Raw genomic sequence first — 20,394 nt, 5'->3', positions numbered from 1 at the left:
CCTTTTTGGAAATGACTAATCCCTTCGTATCGGGCACATTTCAGCATATTACTCCTTTTCATACACTCACTTTATTTAGATTCATTATTTCTTTCATCGTATTTATTAAATATCATTGTGTCTTCTTCTATGGCATGATTAGAAAAGAAATAACAACCAAAAAGAAGTGATATGACATGAAAAAAAAATCAAGTAAATTCTTGAAAAAATCACACATACATTTTAAAATAGAACCAAATTACTGCAAGGAAAGATAGGAATAATTAAAAGCAAAATGTAAAAATAAATATTTATGATACAGTAACTTAAATTATATATGTACATGACAACTAAATGAATAACAGAATACTATATAAATGTCAGGTGAACTGAAACAATGAAATGCCCAGGTGAAATAAAAGAATGGAAACATAAAATAAAAGAGTTAAAGGATGAAATGAAGACAGATATTGGAATGAAAGGAGGTGAAACTGAACTAGAATGATGTGAGAAAGGGGGACCGGCCTCTGAGATCATGCCTCACAGGACCAGGCTGCAGGCAGCAAGCCTGTTGGCCTATTCTTAAGTAGTGATTCTAGGGGCTGGGGGACAAACCTATTGTGGGTAGAGCCAGGCCTGGGTTGGTGATCCTGAGCTGCACCAGAAAGCAGGCCTAACAGGCTAGAAGGAGCAGCAGGTCTGTAAGAAGTAGCCCTCCAGGGCCTTTGCATCAGCTCCTGCCTCCAGGTTGCTGCCCTGGTGGGGTAGCTGCCATGCCTTCCTTCAGTGAGGACAGTGGTGGGGAACTGACAGTCAAATCACCCCTTTCCTCCCAGAGTTGCTTATGGCCATGGCCTGCTTAGGCCATTCCCTACAACAGGAACCATGAATAGCACACTTGCTTGGTCCTGCTGTTTCTTCCCATACTAGAAAAGTAACCGAAACACATGTGCACTTGACTGAAAGATCATATGCACAGACAGTGCAGGCAGGGTGGCTCTCTCCTGCCTGACAGTGGCTGAGGTGGAGTGGCTGGTCTCTACTTGCAAATCACTCCCCCCCCCCCCCCCCCCGCCTGTGCAGGGAGAGTGCTGGGATGACAGGTGAGCACCATCACAGCCCACCTGTTTCCCTGTGGTAAATGCTGTTTCTAAGCACAAAATAAAAGACACCTTGGCTACAGAAGAATGCAGTTCTCAGTGCGTTTTTATTTGAAAGTTGAAGGGGATGAGGTAGCAGGCATGCCTGCGGGGAGCAGGAGCCCAAGGGAGCCTGCTGTCCTTTAAGGCTCCCTGGTGCCAGAGAAAGCAGGGCAGCAGCCAGGTGGGAAGGACATGACAGGGCAATGGATCCATTCCGGGAGGGCAGAGGGAACCGGGCATCTTGTCCACCACCGGGGGGAGACAGGCTGACCACACTGGCCTGCTTGCCCAGGGTCAGAGGTCTGGGCTTCCTGTTGTGGGGAGCCCTGTTTGGGACCCAGGATGCAGGGGGGCTGCTGCAGCACAGGCTGGGCAGGTGTCGGAGGGGCTGCCTCCTCTCCCACCCGAGCCTCTGGCTTCTGGCTTCCAGGACAGAAGGTAGGGGCCCAGATGCCAGGCTCACCCTGCCCTCTGCTAGAATCCCTTTGCCAGGGCGAGCCCACAGAGCCCCGAGCCACCCCGGGAAGTGCTTCCTCCCTGGCATTGCCCTGATCACCTGAGAACTGTCTCAGGGGCAGTAGGCAGGGCATTGACCAGGGCTGCAGTGTGTCCCAGGTAATAACCCCATAAGGCTGGGGCTCTGCAGATGCTCTTCTCTCCCAGGCCTCCCAAGCCTCCTGCACCCTCGTGCACCAGATATTTGGCTCCGTGGCACAAGGCCGAGTGCCAATAGGAGCACTTATGCGGTAATTAGGGCGGCATGCTGTCTCCATTTCTCTCAAGGTATCTGGATGGCAGTTTTTCATTCTTAAAAAGGTAAATTGCCCAGCAGTTTGGGTAAATTGATACAGGTAATATCTTATTGTAGAGTTCGTAGATATCGTTTTTTTTTTTTTATTCTTTCCTCCGTCCCCCGCCTCCGTTTATATTCTTTCAAAATGCAAATTGCCCAGCAGTTTGTGTAAATTGATACAGGTAATATCTTATTGTAGAGTTCGTAGATATCGTTTTTTATTCTTTCAAAATGCGAATTGCCCAGCAGTTTGGGTTATTTGAGACAGGTAATATCTTATTGTAGAGTTCGTAGATACCGTTTTTTTTAATCTTTCAAAATGCAAATTGTCCAGCAGTTTGGGTTATTTGAGACAGGTAATATCTTATTGTAGAGTTGGTAGATATCGTTTTTTAATCTTTCAAAATGCAAATTGCCCAGCAGTTTGGGTACAATCAAGCAGAGCCGACCCAGCGGCCAGTCTGCTGCTGTAATTTGGTATTGAGAGGTCGTCGGTATCACTTCTTCAGTCTTATGTAGTTCAGGTCAACAGAGCTTGCTTTCCAATTTGAATACAGTGAGGAGGCAGAGCCTGCCTCACCAACTGGGCTCTCCCTTTTTATAGCCACCTAGCCAGGGGCGGAGCTTTGACCACACTGGCTGCCCCCGGGCTCCCAAAGACCAAGGAGGAAGTGGAGGAGGCAGATAGTTAATTTTCAGAAGAACAACTTTCATTTTAAAAACGCTTTAAATGCATCCGTTGTGCAAACCGATTTAAATGAAAGCGCTGTGGAAACCGGTTTAAATGGAACCTTCCGGAAACCGGTTTAAATGAAACCCTTCAGGCAACAGGTTTAAATTTAACCGTTCTGGAAATCGGTTTAAGTTAAACCGTTCTGGAAACCGGGTTAATTTAAAGCGTTCTGGAAACCGGTATAAGTTAAACCCTTCTGGAAATCGTTTTAAATTAAAGCGTTCTGGAAACAGGTTCAAATTAAAGCGTTGTGGAAGCAGGTTTAAGTTAAAGCGTTGTGGAAACGGGTTTAAGTTAACTCGCTCTAGAAACGGGTTTAAGTTAAGTCGCTCTGGAAACGGGTTTAAGTTAAATCGCTCTGGAAACGGGCATAAGTTAAACCTTTCTGGAACCCCGTTTAAATTAAATCGTTCTGAAAAAACAGAAACCAGACTCTGCTACAGGATAGAATAGGGTGAACCACACATCCGCCAGAAAAATGAACAGAAAGCCAAACCTGCTGAAAGGATCCAGAGAGGCGACCTGGGTCCACACTGAGAGCAGGGTCTGCCTCAGAGCAGAGAGGGGGGCAGAAATCTACAAAGCTCACTTCAGGAGGCAGCCTAGCTGCTCACCTGGCCATTCCCCCCAGTTCACCTGAGCAGCTGGCTGCTCAGACCCCAGCAGGGCAGTTACTCCACTATTTTAAGAAGATGCTGAGCTTTAAAAGGGAAGCTGCTGCAAAGGTGGAGTTCAAACAGTGACAGCATCAAATTCCACAGAGCCCCAGTTTCCCACTGGGGAGCCTGGCCAGCCCCAGAAACTGGTCTTCACTCTCCTGTAAGTGATCCAGCAGCAGGTTAAGTGAGTTTTAGCTTCCATAAGCTTTTGTGGACACCTTTAAACTCTTCATTGTGTCCTTACCTATTGCAACAACTTTTGACCTTAGGATCGACTTTTAGAAGAACATTATGGGCTTTCATTACAAGTACTGTTTACCCTGCGTCCCAAAATATGGTTTGTGACTATAAGGTTCGCCATCTCCTCTTTTGACCGATTTTCATTATCTCCTTTCAGCATCAGTTCTTTGTTCCAATCCATTGAGTCTCATTATTTTATGCTACTGTTAACTTTATTAATTAAATTTCATTAAATATTTTCATTTTTTTAATCATTGTATTTCATAGAACTGTTTTATATCAGATACATACATGTCATCTACTTTCTTTCATTAAAGTCATTCGCTGGCGTTCAGGCCGCAGCTTCATTTCCTTTCATGTCATAAAATCATTTCATTTATCTTTAATTTGATTTAATATCGTCATTTTGTGTCGCCCTCTTTCTTCCTTGTTGTATCTCTTCTTTTTCTCTCATTTGGGTCCAGTAGATTCCACTGCACTGAGTTATGTTTGCTTCCGTCCCTCCAAGGCTTCATCACAGAGATTTCCTAATACTTTGTCCACACCGTTGCACTTTATGTTGCTACTTCGTGTTTTCATTACGATATTTCATTTCCTCTGAAGCCCCTCATCCCATCCTTTCATCTCTTCAAGCATTTATCATGTCCTGTCCTCTCAGTTCATTTTCCTAAATCGGACTTCATATTGTCCCCTCCTTTTAGTTTGTCTTTCATTTCACTTAATCACAGTACATCGTGTTAGATTACAGGACGTTATATTTCATTGGGATTCCTTCCCCTATTTTAATTCCTTGACCTGACCGATTCTCATTTCACCAACTTGTTTTAACTTCATCTCATTCCTTTAATTCATTTCATCGAAGTATTTCATCACTTGAAACTTAATTGTGTCTATCAAATTTTACTTCGTATTTCCATTTAATTTAATACCATCTTTTTCATTTCATTTTATTTTCATTCACGATAGTTACTTTTTAATAGTGTTTTTTTCATTTCCCATTTGTCTTCTTAATTATTTTTTCTTCTTTCACTTTTGTTTAGTTGGTGTTTTTATGTATTTTGATGTTACTCATTTATTGTTCTAATTTCATTCATGCTGTTTTTATAGATGTATTTCTTAAATTTTTTGCTTTCATTTTTTAACTCGTTTCATAACATTGTCCTGTGATTTAGTTTTTATTCTATTTGAGCAAAAATTAATAATTTGTAACCTTTTCTCATCTCAGAGCATTGAATTGCACATATTCAATTTTATTCCTACTTCCTATTGTATTTCATATCTGCATTCTATTTCACTTCCTTATTATGATCTAGTCTAAGTTTCACTTCGGTGTCTCTTTTCCTTCTGTTCCGGTACAAAATTACTACTTGATTTTTTTTACTTCAGTGCTCTAGATCATTGGATCAGCATTTGTTTTTGAGCTCCTTTTCATTATTTCCTTTCATCATTTTACTTGTTCCCTGCATTTTAAACTTAATTTCATTATTTTTATTCAGTCCATTAATTAGTGTGTAAAAGAAAATACTAATAAACATGTATAAAATACACAGATGTAATAGTAAGTACATAAATATAAACAATCTATACATATATATATTACATTAATTAAATGCCATTGCAGTACCTAAATTTCCTTTCATTATCTACAGAATAGGTTTATTTTAAATCCTATTATTTAAGTGTCTAACTTGATCTTCACATTGCCCAGCCTTTTTATGTCATATCACTGTATCATTTCATTATCACGTTACCTCTCAGTGTTCTCCAAGAGTGTGGGTCATCATTCACTTTGTCCCATTGCATGTTCATGTTTATTATGAGGCAATCTATGGTATGTACTGGTTTCACACTGTTGCATTATCCTGAGTCACTTCATTTGCCCCTCATTAAATCACATGACCAACCTTTTGCTATTGAACTTCATTTTGAAAATCTCATTATGTGTATTTGATTTCAAGACTTTGCAAGTCATTCCATTCCATTTCAAGCCATTTCATTAGTTCACTTCCATGTCAAAACATGTCCTAAACGTTGAAGAATCATTCAGGATTTTTGTTTCTGTGTTTTGGGGTTTGTTTCAGTTTTCTTTTGTTTTGTTTTGTTTTGTTTTGTTTTGTTTTGTCTTGTATATTTATTTTGGAGACAGGAATCCTTGACTGTCCTGCAGTGTCCTTTGTGGACCAGGTTGACTCAGGTCAGATCTGCCTGCCTCTGCTTCCCCCAGTGTTGGGACTAACAGTGTGAGCCACCATGCCCAACCCCATGGGATTTTGTGTCATTATTTCCTCTTATCATCTAGGCAGTATTTCAGTTTATTACATTTAGTGATAATTAAATTGTATGTGTACAACTAATTAAGTTTACTCTATTTTCATCATTTGCAGTCATTGCCTTACACCATTTTATTGCCTTCTGTTGGTTTCCTCTGATTCCATTTCGACCCATTTTGTGATATCGATTGATCCACCATAGATGCTGTTCTGTTTCAGAATTTCCTTCCTTCTTCTCATAATATATTTCCTGCCATTATGTGGCTACAGAATCAATTTGTTCAGCTGCTTTACATTGTTTTGATTCATTTTGTTTTTTCAGTGTTTTACACCGTTCCCTCACACTGCCTTTCATTCTTTCTCTTAGGCATCTCATTCTTCTTCCTTTTATATTGTTATGCTACCACTTTACTTTCTGTGATTTCATTAACAAGTATAACTTCAATTTACATCCTTTATTAAATCATGGCAATACCCTTTTTGGAAATGACTAATCCCTTCGTATCGGGCACATTTCAGCATATTACTCCTTTTCATACACTCACTTTATTTAGATTCATTATTTCTTTCATCGTATTTATTAAATATCATTGTGTCTTCTTCTATGGCATGATTAGAAAAGAAATAACAACCAAAAAGAAGTGATATGACATGAAAAAAAAATCAAGTAAATTCTTGAAAAAATCACACATACATTTTAAAATAGAACCAAATTACTGCAAGGAAAGATAGGAATAATTAAAAGCAAAATGTAAAAATAAATATTTATGATACAGTAACTTAAATTATATATGTACATGACAACTAAATGAATAACAGAATACTATATAAATGTCAGGTGAACTGAAACAATGAAATGCCCAGGTGAAATAAAAGAATGGAAACATAAAATAAAAGAGTTAAAGGATGAAATGAAGACAGATATTGGAATGAAAGGAGGTGAAACTGAACTAGAATGATGTGAGAAAGGGGGACCGGCCTCTGAGATCATGCCTCACAGGACCAGGCTGCAGGCAGCAAGCCTGTTGGCCTATTCTTAAGTAGTGATTCTAGGGGCTGGGGGACAAACCTATTGTGGGTAGAGCCAGGCCTGGGTTGGTGATCCTGAGCTGCACCAGAAAGCAGGCCTAACAGGCTAGAAGGAGCAGCAGGTCTGTAAGAAGTAGCCCTCCAGGGCCTTTGCATCAGCTCCTGCCTCCAGGTTGCTGCCCTGGTGGGGTAGCTGCCATGCCTTCCTTCAGTGAGGACAGTGGTGGGGAACTGACAGTCAAATCACCCCTTTCCTCCCAGAGTTGCTTATGGCCATGGCCTGCTTAGGCCATTCCCTACAACAGGAACCATGAATAGCACACTTGCTTGGTCCTGCTGTTTCTTCCCATACTAGAAAAGTAACCGAAACACATGGGCACTTGACTGAAAGATCATATGCACAGACAGTGCAGGCAGGGTGGCTCTCTCCTGCCTGACAGTGGCTGAGGTGGGGTGGCTGGTCTCTACTTGCAAATCACTCCCCCCCCCCCCCCGCCTGTGCAGGGAGAGTGCTGGGATGACAGGTGAGCACCATCACAGCCCACCTGTTTCCCTGTGGTAAATGCTGTTTCTAAGCACAAAATAAAAGACACGTTGGCTACAGAAGAATGCAGTTCTCAGTGCGTTTTTATTTGAAAGTTGAAGGGGATGAGGTAGCAGGCATGCCTGCGGGGAGCAGGAGCCCAAGGGAGCCTGCTGTCCTTTAAGGCTCCCTGGTGCCAGAGAAAGCAGGGCAGCAGCCAGGTGGGAAGGAGATGACAGGGCAATGGATCCATTCCGGGAGGGCAGAGGGAACCGGGCATCTTGTCCACCACGGGGGGAGACAGGCTGACCACACTGGCCTGCTTGCCCAGGGTCAGAGGTCTGGGCTTCCTGTTGTGTGGAGCCCTGTTTGTTACCCAGGATGCAGGGGGGCTGCTGCAGCACAGGCTGGGCAGGTGTTGGCGGGGCTACCTCCTCTCCCACCAGAGCCTCTGGCTCTGGCTTCCGGGACAGAAGGTAGGTGCCCAGCTGCCAGGCTCCCGCTGCTCTCTGCTAGAATCCCTTAGCCAGGGCCAGCCCACAGACCCGTGAGTCATCTCGGGAAGTGTTTCCTCCCTGGGAATGCATTGTTCAGCTGAGGAGGACTGTCCCAGGGGCAGTAAGCAGGGCATTGACCAGGGCTGCAATTTGCCCCTGGTCACAGCCACACAAGGCTGGGGCCCTGCAGATGCTCTTCTCTCCCAGGCCTCCCAAGCCTCCTGCACCCTTGTGCACCAGGTATTTGGCTCCGTGGCACAAGGGCGACTCCCAACAGGAGCATTTATGGAGTAGTTGGGGCGTGCTGCCTCTATTTCTCTCAAGGTTTCTGGATAGCAGCTTTTCATTCTTAAAAAGTAAATTGCTCAGCAGTAAAACTTGGTAAATTGAGACAGGTAATATCTTATTGTTAAGTTTCTCGGTATCGGTTTTTTATTCTTACAAATGTAAATTGCGCAGCAGTTTGGGTAAATTGAGACGGGTAATATCTTATTGTAAAGTTTCTCGGTGTTGGTTTTTTATTCTTACAAAGGTAAATTTCTCAGCAGTTTGGGTACAATCCAGCAGAGTCGACCCGCGGCCAGACTGCTGCTGTAATTTGGTATTGAGAGGTTGTCGGTATCTCTTCTTCAGTCTTATGTAGTTCAGGTCAACAGAGCTTGCTTTCCAATTTGAATACAGTGAGGCAGAGCCTGCCTCACCAACTGTGCTCTCCTTTTTTATATCCACCCTTCCAGGGGAGGAGCTTTGACCACACTGGCTGCCCTTGGGCTGGCAAAGACCAAGGAGGAAGTGGAGGAGGCAGATAGTTAATTTTCTGAAGAACAACTTTCATTTTAAAAACGCTTTAAATGAATCCGTGGTGCATCCGGTTTAAATGAAAGCGCGGTGGAAACCGGTTTAAATGCAACCGTTCAGGAAACAGGTTTAAATGGAACCGTTCTGGAAACCGGTATAAATTAAATCGTTGTGGAAATCGGTAAAATTAAACCGTTCTGGAAATCGGTAAAATTAAACCGTTCTGGAAATCGGTATAATTGAACCGTTCTGGAAATCGGGAAAATTAAACCGTTCTGGAAATCGGGAAAATTGAACCGTTCTGGAAATCGGTATATATTAAATCGTTCTGGAAATCGGTAAAATTGAACCGTTCTGGAAATCGGTATGAATTAAACCGTTCTGGAAATCGGTAAAATTAAACCGTTCTGCAAATCGGTATAAATTAAACCGTTCTGGAAATCGGTAAAATTAAACCGTTCTGCAAATCGGTAAAATTAAGCCGTTCTGGAAATCGGTATAAATTAATCCGTTCTGGAAATCGGTAAAATTGAACCGTTCTGGAAATCGGTATAAGTTAAACCGTTTTGAAAACCGGTAAAATCAAACCTTTCTGTAAATCGGTATAAATTAAACCGTTCTGTAAATCGGTATAAATTAAATCGTTCCGGAAATTGGTAAAATTAAACCGTTCTGGAAATCGGTATAAATTAAACAGTACTGTAAATCGGTAAAATTAAACCGTTTCGGAAATCGGTAAAATTGAACCGTTCTGGAAATCGGTATAAATTGAACCGTTCTGGAAATCGGTATAAATTGAACCGTTCTGGAAATCGGTAAAATTGAACCGTTCTGGAAATCGGTATAATTTGAACCTTTCTGGAAACCGGTATAAATTAAACCGTTCTGGAAATCGGTAAAACTAAGCAGTTCTGGAAATCGGTATAAATTAAACCGTTCTGGAAATCGGTAAAATTAAACCGTTCTGGAAATCGGTATAAATTAAACCGTTCTGGAAATCGGTATAAATTAAACCGTTCTGGAAATCTGTAAAATTAAACCGTTCTGTAAAACGGTATAAATTAAACCGTACTGGAAATCGGTAAAATTAAGCCGTTCTGGAAATCGGTAAAATTAAACCGTTCTGGAAATCGGTATAAATTAAACCGTTCTGGAAATCGGTATAAATTAAACCGTTCTGGAAATCTGTAAAATTAAACCGTTCTGTAAAACGGTATAAATTAAACCGTACTGGAAATCGGTAAAATTAAGCCGTTCTGGAAATCGGTATGAATTAAACCGTACTGGAAATCGGTATTAATTTAACCGTTCTGGAAATCGGTATAAATTAAACCGTTCTGAGAAAGTGAAACCAGCTCCACTATTTTAATAAGACGCTGAGCTTTAAAACGCAAGTTTCTGCCAAGTTGGAGTTTAGTCAGTGACAGCACCACATTTGGTAAAGACCCAGTTTCCCACTGGGGAGCCTGGCCAGCACTAGAAACTGATCTTTATTCCTCTGGCAAATCATCCAGCAGCAGCAGGTCGGTAAGTTTTAACTCTGAGAAGCTTTTGCAGACACGTATAAACGTTTCATTGCGTCCTTACCTATTGCAACCATTCTTGATCTTAGGATCGATTTTCAGAAGAACATTCTGGGCTTTAATTACAAGTTCTGTTTACCCTGCGTCCCCGAGTATGTTTTGTGACTATAACGTTGGCCATCTCCTTTTTTGACCGATTTTCATTGTCTCCTTTCAGCCTCAGTTCTTTGTTTCAATTCATTGAGTTTCATTATTTTATGCTACTGTTAACTTTATTAATTAAATTTCATTAAATATTTTCATTTTTTTAATCATTGTATTTCATAGAACTGTTTTATATCAGATACATACATGTCATCTACTTTCTTTCATTAAAGTCATTCACTGGCGTTCAGGCCACAGCTTCATTTCCTTTCATGTCATAAAATCATTTCATTTATCTTTAATTTGATTTAATATCGTCATTTTGTGTTTCCCTCTTTCTTCCTTGTTGTATCTCTTCTTTTTCTCTCATTTGGGTCCAGTAGATTCCATTGCACTGAGTTATGTTTGCTTCCGTCCCTCCAAGGCTTCATCACAGAGATTTCCTAATACTTTGTCCACACCGTTGCACTTTATGTTGCTACTTCGTGTTTTCATTACGATATTTCATTTCCTCTGTAGCCCCTCATCCCATCCTTTCATCTCTTCAAGCATTTATCATGTCCTGTCCTCTCAGTTCATTTTCCTAAATCGGACTTCATATTGTCCCCTCCTTTTAGTTTGTCTTTCATTTCACTTAATCACAGTACATCGTGTTAGATTACAGGACGTTATATTTCATTGGGATTCCTTCCCCTATTTTAATTCCATGTCCTGGTCGATTCTCATTTCACCAACTTGTTTATCTTCATCTCATTCCTTTAATTCATTTCATGTAAGGATTTCATCACTTGAAAATTAATTCTGTCTATCCAATTTTACTTCATATTTCCATTTATTTTCATTCACAATAGTTACTTTTTAAAAATTTTTTGTTTATTTTTCATTTTCGTTCTTAATTATTATTTATTCTTTCACTTTTGTTTATTTAATCTTTTATATATTTTGATTTTACTCATTGATTGTTTTAATTTCCTTCATGCTGTTTTTCTATATGTATTTCTTAAAATTTTTGCTTTCATTTTTTAACGTCGTTTCATAACATTGTCCGGTGATTAGCTTTTTTCTATTTAGCAAAAATTATAATTTTTAGCCTTTTCTCATCACAGAACATTCAAGTGCACTCATTCAATTTTATTTCTACCTCCTATTGTATTTCACATTGGCATTTTATTTCATCTCATTATTATAATTTAATCTGTTACTTTCATTAGCGTAACTCTCTAAGTTTCACTTATGTCTCTTTTCCTTCTTTTCCTTTAGAAAACCGCTATTTGATTTTTTTTAACTTCAGTGCACTAGATCATTTGACCAGCATTTTATTGAGCTCCTTTTCATTATTTCATTCATCATTTTACTTGTTCTCTGCATTTTAAACTTAATTTCATTAATTTTAATTAATCCATTAATTCATGTGTCAAAGATAATACTAATAAATATGTATAAATTACACAAATGTAATAATGAGCACATGAATATAAACATAAAATATATATGAAATTACATTAATTCAATGGTCATTACACTACTTAAATTTCCTTTCATTATCTACAGAATAGGTTTATTTTAAATCCTGTTAAGTGTCTAACTTGATCTTCACATTGCCCAGCTTGTTTACATCATATCACTGTATCATTTCATTATCACGTTACCTATCAGTGTTCTCCATTAGAGTGTGGGTCATCATTAACTTTGTCCCATTGCATTTTCATGTTTATTATGAGGCAATCTATGGTATGTACTGGTTTCACACTGTTGCGTTATCCTGAGACACTTCATTTGCCCCTCATTAAATCACATGAACAACCTTTTGTAATTGAACTTCATTTGGAAAATCTCATTATGTGTATTTGATTTCAAGACTTTGCAAGTCATTGCACTCCATTTCAAGCCATTTCATTAGTTCACTTCCATGTCAAAACATGTCTTAATAATTGAATCATTGTTCAGGTTTATTGTTTTTGTATTTTGGGGTTTGTTTTTGTTTTGTTTTGTTTTGTTTTGTTTTGTTTTGTTTTGTTTGTTTTGGAGACAGGGATTCTCTGTCAGGTCAGATCTGCCTGCCTCTGCTTCCCCCAGTGCTGGGACTAACAGTGTGAGCCACCATGCCCAACCCCATGGGATTTTGTATCATTATTTCCTCTTATCATCTAGTCATTATTTCAGTTTATTACATTTAATGATAGTTAAATTGTATGTGTACAACTAATTAAGTTTACTTTATTTTCATCATTTGCAGTCATTGCCTTCACCATTTTATTGCCTTCTGCTGGTTTCCTCTGATTCCATTTCAACCCATTTTGTGATATTGATTGACCCAGCAGACATGCTTTTCTGCTTGAGAATTTCCTTCCTTCTTCTCATAATTTCATACCTGTCATTATGCCTCTACAGAGTCAATTTATTCAGCTGCTTTACATTGTTTTGATTCATTTTGTTTTTTCAGTGTGTGACACAGTTCCCTCACACTGCCTTTCATTCTTTCTCTTATGTATCTCATTGTTTTTCCTGTGATTTTGTTATGCTACCACTTTACTTTCTGTGCTGTCATTAACAAGTATAACTTCAATTTATATCTTTTATTGAATCGTGGCATCACCCTTCCTTTCAAATGTCTATGCCCATTTTATCGGACACATTTCAGCATATTACTCCTTTTCATACACTCACTTTATTCAGATTCACTATTTCTTTCATCGCATTTATTACAGATCATTGTGTCTGCTTCTATGGCATGAATAGAAAAGAAATAAAACCAAAAAGAAGTGATATGACATGAAAAAAAATCAAGTAAACTCTTGGAAAAAAATCACACATACATTTCAAAATAGAACCAAATTACTGCACAGAAAGATAGGAACAATTAAAAATATGATGGAAAAATAAATATTTATGATACAGTAAATTAAATTCTATATAGATGACAAATAAATGAATAACAGAATAATATAAATGTCTGTGAACGGAAACAATAAAATGCCCAGGTGAAATAAAAGAATGGAAACATAAAATAAAAGAGTTAAACGATGAAATGAAGATAAATATTGGAATGAAAGGAGGTGAAACTGAACTAGAATGATGTGAGAAAGGGGGACCGGCCTCTGAGATCATGCCTCACAGGACCAGGCTGCAGGCAGCAAGCCTGTTGGCCTATTCTTAAGTAGTGATTCTAGGGGCTGGGGGACAAACCTATTGTGGGTAGAGCCAGGCCTGGGTTGGTGATCCTGAGCTGCACCAGAAAGCAGGCCTAACAGGCTAGAAGGAGCAGCAGGTCTGTAAGAAGTAGCCCTCCAGGGCCTTTGCATCAGCTCCTGCCTCCAGGTTGCTGCCCTGGTGGGGTAGCTGCCATGCCTTCCTTCAGTGAGGACAGTGGTGGGGAACTGACAGTCAAATCACCCCTTTCCTCCCAGAGCTGTCTCTGGCCATGGCTTATCACCACAACAACATGAACCATGAATAGCACACTTGCTTGGTCCTGCTCTTTCCTCCCATAGCAGAAGAGTAACCCAAACACACATGCATTTCAATGAAAGATCATATTCACAGACAGTGCAGGCAGGGTGGCTCTCTCCTGCCTGACAGTGGCTGAGGTGGAGTGGCTGGTCTCTACTTGCAAATCACTCCCCCCCTGCCTCTGCAGGGAGAGTGCTGGGATGGCAGGAAAGCACCATCGCGGCCCACCTGTTTCCCTGTGGTAAATGCTGTTTCTAAGCACAAAATAAAAGACACGTTGGCTACAGAAGAATGCAGTTCTCAGTGCGTTTTTATTTGAAAGTTGAAGGGGATGAGTTAGCAGGCATGCCTGCGGGGAGCAGGAGCCCAAGGGAGCCTGCTGCTCTTTAAGGCTCCCTAGTGCCTGAGAAAGCAGGGCAGCAGCCAGGTGGGAAGGAGATGACAGGGCAATGGATCCATTCCGGGAGGGCAGAGGGAACCGGGCATCTTGTCCACCACCGGGGGGAGACAGGCTGACCACACTGGCCTGCTTGCCCAGGGTCAGAGGTCTGGGCTTCCTGTTGTGTGGAGCCCTGTTTGGGACCCAGGATGCAGGGGGGCTGCTGCAGCACAGGCTGGGCAGGCGTCGGCGGGGCTGCCTCCTCTCCCACCCGAGCCTCTGGCTTCTGGCTTCCAGGACAGAAGGTAGGGGCCCAGATGCCAGGCTCACCCTGCCCTCTGCTAGAATCCCTTTGCCAGGGCGAGCCCACAGAGCCCCGAGCCACCCCGGGAAGTGCTTCCTCCCTGGCATTGCCCTGATCACCTGAGAACTGTCTCAGGGGCAGTAGGCAGGGCATTGACCAGGGCTGCAGTGTGTCCCAGGTAATAACCCCATAAGGCTGGGGCCCTGCAGATGCTCTTCTCTCCCAGGCCTCCCAAGCCTCCTGCCCGCTCACGCACCAGATATTTGGCTCCGTGGCACAAGGGCGAGTGTCAACAGGAGCATTTATGGAGTCGTTGGGGCGGGGTGCTGTCTCAGTTTCTCTCAAGGTTTCTGGATAGCAGCTTTTCATTCTTAAAAAGTAAATTGCTCAGCAGTAAAACTTGGTAAATTGAGACAGGTAATATCTTATTGTAAATTTCTCGGTATCGGTTTTTTATTCTTACAAAGGTAAATTGCCCAGCAGTTTGGGTAAATTGAGACGGGTAATATCTTATTGTAAAGTTTCTCGGTGTTGGTTTTTTATTCTTACAAAGGTAAATTTCTCAGCAGTTTGGGTACAATCAAGCAGAGCCGACCCGCGGCCAGTCTGCTGCTGTAATTTGGTATTGAGAGGTTGTGGTATCTCTTCTTCAGTCTTATGTAGTTCAGGTCAACAGAGCTGGCTTTCCAATTTGAAGACAGTGAGGAGGCAGAGCCTACCTCACCAACTGTGCTCTCCTTTTCATAGCCACCTAGCCAGGGGAGGAGCTTTGACCACACTGGCTGCGCTTGGGCTGGCAAAGACCAAGGAGGAAGTGGGGGAGGCAGATAGTTAATTTTCTGAAGAAAACTTTCATTTCAAAACGGTTTAAATGAAAGTGCGGTGGAAACCGGTTTAAATGCAACCGTTCAGGAAACAGGTTTAAATGGAACCGTTTTTTGGAAACCGGTATAAATTAAACCATTCTGGAAACCGGTATAAATTAAACCGTTGTGGAAATCGGTAAAATTTAACCGTTATGGAAATCGGTAAAATTAAACCGTTCTGGAAACCGGTATAAATTAAACCGTTATGGAAATCGGTAAAATTTAACCGTTTTGTAAAACGGTATAAATTAAACCGTACTGGAAATCGGTAAATTAAGCCGTTCTGGAAATCGGTGTAAAATAATCCGTTCTGGAAATCGGTAAAATTAAACCGTTTCGGAAATCGGTATAAATTAAACCGTTGTGGAAATCGGTAAAATTTAACCGTTCTTGAAATCGGTAAAATTAAACCGTCTGGAAAACGGTATAAATTAAACCGTTCTGGAAACCGGTATAAACCGTTGTGGAAATTGGTAAAATTTAACCGTCTGTAAAACAGTATAAATTAAACCGTTCTGGAAATCTGTAAAATTAAACCGTTTCGGTAATCGGTATAAATTAAACCGTGCTGGAAATCGGTAAAATTAAGCCTTTCTGGTAATCGGTATAAATTAAACCGTGCTGGAAATCGGTAAAATGAAGCCTTTCTGGTAATCGGTATAAATTAAACCGTTCTGGAAATCGGTAAAATTAAACCGTTCTGGAAATCGGTAAAATTAAACCGTTTCGGTAATCGGTATAAATTAAACCGTTCTGGAAATCCGTAAACTTAAACCGTTCTGGAAACCGGTATAAATTAAATCGTTCTGGAAATCGGTAAAATTAAGCCGTTCTGGAAATCGGTATAAATTAAACCGTACTGGAAATCGGTATTAATTTAACCGTTCTGGAAATCGGTAAAATTAAACCGTTCTGGAAATCGGTATAAATTAAACCGTTCTGAGAAAGTGAAACCAGCTCCACTATTTTAATAAGACGCTGAGCTTTAAAACGCAAGTTTCTGCCAAGTTGGAGTTTAGTCAGTGACAGCACCACATTCGGTAAAGACCCAGTTTCCCACTGGGGAGCCTGGCCAGCACTAGAAACTGATCTTTATTCCTCTGGCAAATCATCCAGCAGCAGCAGGTCGGTAAGTTTTAACTCTGAGAAGCTTTTGCAGACACGTATAAACGTTTCATTGCGTCCTTACCTATTGCAACCATTCTTGATCTTAGGATCGATTTTCAGAAGAACATTCTGGGCTTTAATTATAAGTTCTGTTTACCCTGCGTCCCCGAGTATGTTTTGTGACTATAACGTTGGCCATCTCCTTTTTTGACCGGTTTTCATTGTCTCCTTTCAGCCTCAGTTCTTTGTTTCAATTCATTGAGTTTCATTATTTTGTGCTACTTTTAACTTTATGAATTAAATTTCATTAAATATCTTCATTCCTTTTAATTACTGTATTTCATAGAACTGTTTTATATCAGATCCATTTCATCTACTTTCTTTCATTAAAGTCATTCGCTGGTGTTCAGGCCACAGCTTCATTTCCTTTCATGTCATAAAATCATTTCATTTATCTTTAATTTGATTTAATATCGTCATTTTGTGTCTCCCTCTTTCTTCCTTGTTGTATCTCTTCCTTTTCTCTCATTTGGGTCCAGTAGATTCCACTGCACTGAGTTATGTTTGCTTCCGTCCCTCCAAGGCTTCATCACAGAGATTTCCTAATACTTTGTCCACACCGTTGCACTTTATGTTGCTACTTCGTGTTTTCATTACGATATTTCATTTCCTCTGAAGCCCCTCATCCCATCCTTTCATCTCTTCAAGCATTTATCATGTCCTGTCCTCTCAGTTCATTTTCCTAAATCGGACTTCATATTGTCCCCTCCTTTTAGTTTGTCTTTCATTTCACTTAATCACAGTACATCGTGTTAGATTACAGGACGTTATATTTCATTGGGATTCCTTCCCCTATTTTAATTCCTCGTCCTGGTCGATTCTCATTTCACCAACTTGTTTATCTTCATCTCATTCCTTTAATGGATTTCATGTAAGGATTTCATCACTTGAAAATTAATTCTGTCTATCCAATTTTACTTCATATTTCCATTTAATTCAATACCATCTTTTACATTTCCTTTTATTTTCATTCACAATAGTTACTTTTTAAAAATTGTTTGTTTATTTTTCATTTTCGTTCTTAATTATTATTTATTCTTTCACTTTTGTTCATTTAATCTTTTATATATTTTGATTTTACTCATTGATTGTTTTAATTTCCTTCATGCTGTTTTTCTATATGTATTTCTTAAATTTTTTTGCTTTCATTTTTTAACGTCGTTTCATAACATTGTCCCGTGATTAGCTTTTTTCTATTTGAGCAAAAATTAATAATTTTTAGCCTTTTCTCATCACAGAACATTCAAGTGCACTTATTCAATTTTATTTCTACTTCCTATTGTATTTCACATCAGCATTTTATTTCATTTCATTATTATAACTTAATCTGTTACTTTCATTAGCGTAACTCTCTAAGTTTCACTTCAATGTCTCTTTTCCTTCTGTTCCTTCAGAAAACTGCTATTTGATTTTTTTTTAACTTCAGTGCACTAGATCATTGGACCAGCATTTTATTGAGCTCCTTTTCATTATTTCATTCATCATTTTACTTGTTCTCTGCATTTTAAACTTAATTTCATTAATTTTAATTAATCCATTAATTCACGTGTCAAAGAAAATACTAATAAATATGTATAAATTACCCAAATATAATAATGAGCACACGAATATAAACATAAAATATATATGAAATTACATTAATTCAATGGTCATTGCAGTATTTAATTTCCTTTCATTATCTACAGAATAGGTTTATTTTAAATCCTATTATTTAAGCATTTCACTTGACCTTCACATTGTCCAGCTTTTTTATGTCATATCACTGTATCATTTCATTATCATGTTCTCCATTAGAGTGTGGGTATCCTTCACTTTGTCCTATTGCATTTTCATTTTTATTATTGTACATACTATGATTGTATATTGTATATACTATTGTATATACTGGTTTCACACTGTTGCACTATCCTGAGTTATTTCATTTGCTCTTCATTAAATCACATGAACAACCTCTTGCTATTAAACTCCATTTGGAAAATCTCATTACATGTATTTGATTTCAAGACTTTACATGTCATTCCACTCCATTTCAAGTGCTGTGTCCATTTCATAATTTTATATTTCTTCAAATCACTTGTACCTTTTTTTAAGTCATTGCACCACATCTTAATCTTTTCATCACTCCATATCATTTTAAAACTCTTTTAGGTGAGTGGTTTTGTGTGCTGTGCTGTGCGAGCCTCTGCAGGGAGCTCTGAGTGGAGCAAGCCAGGAATGCCGTGACCTATGATGATGTGCACGTGAACTTCAATGGGCAAGACTGGGCTTCCTGGATCCTTCCCAGAAAAGTGTGTTCAAAAATGTGATGCTGGAGACCTACAGAAACCTCACTGTTGAGGGCTACAAAGGGGAAGACTGCATTTTGAAGAACACTGTCAAAGTTCTAGAAGATGAGGATGAATGCAGGAACGAAGTCATACTGGAGGGAAACCCTATGTTAGAAGTGTATGGTGAGCGCTTACCTAGGAAGCGCAAGGCCCTGGGTTCGGTCCCTAGCTCCGGAAAAAAAGAACCAAAAAAAAAAAAAAAAAAAAAAAAAAAAAAAAAAAAGAAGTGTATGGTGAGTCCTAAACAAATCACGCCTTGCAGTAGGTCTCATGTGGAAGGTTTATTGGGCTGGGGTTCGGGGGAGGTGGACAGGCTGCTTCTGGGAGAGGAAGGAGAGAAAAGAGGGGGGGCAGGTAAAACCAGGCGTTTATTGGACCTGTGTCACATGCACAAAGGACAGGGGCCATAGCACAGATACACAGGGGCAGACACAGGAGCAAATACTGCCACCTCCTGGGGATGCGGGAGATGACAAGTCTCCTGTCTCCTCGCTGGGTCCTTTGAGAGCTGGCTGTAAAGATGCCTGATTGTCATGAGTCACTTCAAGCTGTCCATAGATGTGCCTCATTGCTAACACCCAATAAATATAATCAATGTGGTAAAGCTTTAAATGCATGTGTTTTCTGTCACCTCATTGATAAATTTCACTTTAATGTATGTTTGTTATAAAATACATGGACAAACTCAAACTGGAAAGAAAAGTATGGTGTAAGCAATGTAGAAAGTTTGGACCTTTCTAAAACTTATTTTATAAAAGCTCAACTCTGTATTTACAGGTTGGACTTTCATTGAAAGAATTGACTCTTTGTAAAAAGTATTGACTAATATGAAAATGATATCTTTTTTATTTGAAAATTTCACTTGCACCTAAAGGAATGTCTCTTTATGAAGAACTGATGTTTTATGAAAATGTTCTACTTTTTGTCCAGCTTGAAACTGTGCTGCCATCGGGAACAGCTCCTTCGGGTTCGTGCTGATGATGTCTGTGATGGCTGTTAATGGCTGTGGTCGGTGCTTCAGCTTGAGGCCATGTTAATGCCTGCAGGCCACCTTGCCATACTACTGTTGGGACCACATTAAGGTGAGCAACAGGGGCCATGTCCCTAGGCTGTGCTTTCCCCAAAAACCAAGTGAAAGCCTATCATCCTTCTTCCCTCTGACAGAAAAGAGTAAAGGCGCTACTTTGGCAATGATGTCGATGACTTCAGATGCACAGTTACATAGATGTTTTCTGCTACGACCCTTACCCCCAGCCTAGCCCTCTAGTCAAAGAATGTAACAGCCTAAACAGGAAGATATCCAAGAGAACTCTTAAAAACGTGTGATACAGATGCTATAGTGTAGCTCTCCACATTCATGGCTTGCAAAGTGGGTGCAGTTCTATTTAAGGGGCAGTTCAATGAGAGTCTGACCGAACTCCAGGGAATATATAGATAACACAAGTTGAACTTTATTTGGCTGTTTCTTTTTTTTCTTTTCTTTCAGATTTTTTTTTTTTTGAGTTTTTTTTTTTCCCCCCGGAGCTGGGGACAGAACCCAGGGCCTTGCGCTTCCTAGGCAAGCGCTCTAC

General features: G+C 40.0%; 1 long non-coding RNA gene across 13 annotated transcripts in view; it reads left to right on the top strand.

Annotated features, from left to right (window-relative positions):
• Positions 1 to 20,394, top strand: part of LOC134485850 (uncharacterized) — a 704,841-nt gene that overhangs the window by 150,849 nt on the left and 533,598 nt on the right. For 5 of the 13 annotated variants that reach the window (XR_015674037.1, XR_015674034.1, XR_015674036.1 and 2 more), the window contains exons 2-3: positions 18,645 to 18,946; positions 19,754 to 20,325. This is a non-coding gene — a long non-coding RNA (uncharacterized LOC134485850). Of the gene's footprint in view, positions 1 to 3,428; positions 3,486 to 15,317; positions 16,459 to 18,644; positions 18,947 to 19,753; positions 20,326 to 20,394 lie in introns of those variants that run through there. The other 8 variants (XR_015674041.1, XR_015674039.1, XR_015674038.1 and 5 more) reach the window with 4 other exon arrangements.

Source organism: Rattus norvegicus, chromosome 2, assembly GCF_021556685.1.
Source record: "Rattus norvegicus strain SHRSP/BbbUtx chromosome 2, alternate assembly SHRSP_T2T, whole genome shotgun sequence".
Classification (NCBI taxonomy): domain Eukaryota; kingdom Metazoa; phylum Chordata; class Mammalia; order Rodentia; family Muridae; genus Rattus; species Rattus norvegicus.
Note: the sequence above shows the minus strand (reverse complement) of the source record. Positions and strands in the feature narration are given on the sequence as shown.